Source organism: Cucurbita maxima, unplaced genomic scaffold, assembly GCF_002738345.1.
Source record: "Cucurbita maxima cultivar Rimu unplaced genomic scaffold, Cmax_1.0 Cma_Scf00084, whole genome shotgun sequence".
Lineage (NCBI taxonomy): Eukaryota > Viridiplantae > Streptophyta > Magnoliopsida > Cucurbitales > Cucurbitaceae > Cucurbita > Cucurbita maxima.
Genome location: NW_019272100.1, coordinates 291792 through 294621, shown reverse-complemented (window position 1 = coordinate 294621; position 2830 = coordinate 291792). Strand labels below are relative to the sequence as shown.

The 2830-nt window shown below is 41.6% G+C and overlaps 1 non-coding gene across 1 annotated transcript; it reads right to left on the bottom strand.

Annotated features, from left to right (window-relative positions):
• Positions 1-1558: 1558 nt before the first annotated feature.
• LOC111472699 lies at positions 1559-1697 on the bottom strand. Its single transcript, XR_002715476.1, has one exon. It is a non-coding gene; the product is annotated as a small nucleolar RNA Z247 (small nucleolar RNA).
• Between the last annotated feature and the right edge of the window lie 1133 nt (positions 1698-2830).

The window sequence follows — 2830 nt, the reverse complement described above, 5'->3', positions numbered from 1 at the left end:
AACCGCCGATTCGTTCGGTAGCGACGCGGAGGATTGCGGTGGCAATCCCGTAGCTGATGTGGGCACCAGACTTTCTGCATCTAAAGAGTTAGTAGGCATAAATATATGCATATGATCATGTTCCAAATTAGTATATTTGTTACCCAAATGCAAGGTGCGCAAATCAAGGGCATTGTGCTTCGGAGTGAGGCTCGCTTGAACGGAAAACATTCTCATCAAATATAACGTCTCTAGAAATATAGACACAACCAAAATCGGTGTCAAGGTAGCCAAGAAAGACACTTTCCTTTGACCGAAAAGAGAGCTTTTGTTTCTTATCAGGGAGAAGATGAGGTCAACAAGCACACTAAAAAAAACTTTTAATAAGGAGTAATTTGGTGGGGTATGAAAAAAAACGCTCTAAGGGGCATTTGTTATCGATGACACGAGTAGGAGACGATTTATGAGATATGTGGCTGTAAGAAACGCATCATCCCAAAATTTAGTAGGTACATCAGTAAGAGCTAGAAGGGCTAGGTCAGTTTCAACAACATGATAGAGCTTGCATTCAGCCTCCCTTTTTTTTTTTTATCATTATGCATGTGAGGGCAAGAAACACGATGACAAATTCCAAGGGAATGAAATAATTTGTTATGAATTTTCTTATATTATCCACCTCAGTCAGACTGAACGTACTTGATTTTAGTATCTAGAAGGTACTCAACATGAGCTTGGAACTACAAAAGTATACGAGAAGCTTATGTACGATCATGCATCAAATTAATCCACGAACAAATGGAGGTGCAGGACCCCAAACATCTGAAAAATCAGTTCCAAAGCTGACGAAGACCGATGAAAAGAACTAGTAATTGATGACTTTTATCTAACTGACACGCATTACAAACTGGCAAAGGTGACTCATTAGCACATGAAATATTATTGAGATGCAAAATTGACTTCACTACTTGAGATGAAGGATGTCCAAGACGTACATGTCATCGACATCAGATGGTTTGATAGGATAGAGACCAGACTCACACCTCCCGTCTAGAAGACTTTTCCTTGATCGTCGATCCTTAATAGAAAAATGCCAAGGATGGTATTCAAAGAATACGTCGTTATCACGAAAAAATTCATGAACAGAAAGAAGATGTTTGAAAATTTAATGCACATGCAAAATATTACGCAATGCAAGAGGACGAGCAACAGTATTAATTGAAGAATGAATAGTATGCAAAATCTGCAAACCTGCTCCATTGCATACTTGAACTTGTTCACCTCCATGAGCTCGTTCATGCACAACAAGACGATCAAGGTCACTGGTGATATGATCAGTGGCGCTTGTATCGCTGTATCAATTTGGGTCAATCTTGTAAGAGGAAGTAGCCATAGATTTGGCAGGAGGGATGAGCAAAAGGGTCACGACGATCACCAGCAGGACGAGAGGGTGCACCGCTTCAAGAACGGCCATGACCACAATCCCCATGCCCACGACTCTTCTGCTAACCACCAGGACCAACATAATTGGCCAAAGATCCAGGATTTAACTGAAGTTCAGCCTGGTGTTGTAGTTGGCGAGCTTCAAATGCCATTAGATGTGCAAACACAGCATCAAGCGTGAGGGCTTCACTCTTGGTAGTCATCAAGGTGATGAAGGGATCATAGTTAGGGCCAAAACCAGTGAGGAGATACGCGATCATGTCATCATCCTGCAAGATAGAGCCGGTGATGGCCATCTCGGTGGCCAGCCCTTTGATCTTGCAAAAATAATCTATAGTTGACAAATTACATTTCTTGGACGTGGTGAGCTCAACATGGATCTGAACAGTGCGAGCACGAGTTGACGACGAAAACATCCGCTGCAAAGTATCCCCAGCCCCCTTGGACGTAGTAATGACAACCACATCGTGAAGAATCTCCTCAGACATGGAGGAGAGAAGGCCACTAAGGACTTGTTGATCCTGAGCATACCACTGATCATAGGCCGGATTAGAGACAAGGTCAGCACCAACAGTGGTTGAGGAAGAGACCAGCTTGGCAGGTGCGACAATAGTGCCATCGAGGTAGCCCATAAGCTTCATACTCTGTAGGTAGGGGAGGAGCTGGACGCGCCATATGATGAAATTGTTCTTAGTGAGACGGATTGTGACAGCATGGTGGAGAGAGATTCGGGCAAAGGTCAATGCTATGGTAGATGAGATCGGGTTGGAGATGGTGGTTGGGGAGGAGGAAGAAGATATGGTAGACATTATTAATGAATAAACCTTGGCTCTGATACCATGTTAGGTTGAATGGCACTGTGTCCTCTATGGGTCACGACCTCACATATATGTAGGAGATGTGTACAATGAAGATTACATGCATGAGCTTTGATCCACGGTAACAAACCAGGAAATCAGGAGATGCAACTCCAAGAATAGAAGATTCTCCTACTATGTCTAGATATAACCTTCTACGCTTAACACGATACACACTCCTCCTTCCATTGATTTCAAGCCGTATGAGCATGTGCTAGCTTATAATTAGGCGTAGGGGATATGCGAGCTCACTTAGTGGGTTAATGTGGGCATGAGCGAATCGTATATATAGAAATACTACACATCCCACCATAATTGGATGAGAAAGTAAAACTTAAGAAACATTCACAAAAAGATAAAGTCTCATTATTATCGCATATGATTGCATTTTTTGAACCAACAACAGAGCTACTTCTTAACTATTTTCAAATACTTAAATCATGTTTACTATTTTATTAACATTTGTTTTGCTTTTAAACTTGACCAGAGAGGTTGTACTTTTTTTTTTTGTACATTTTTTTTTAGCTTCAAATGCATTTATGAACTCCAATTTA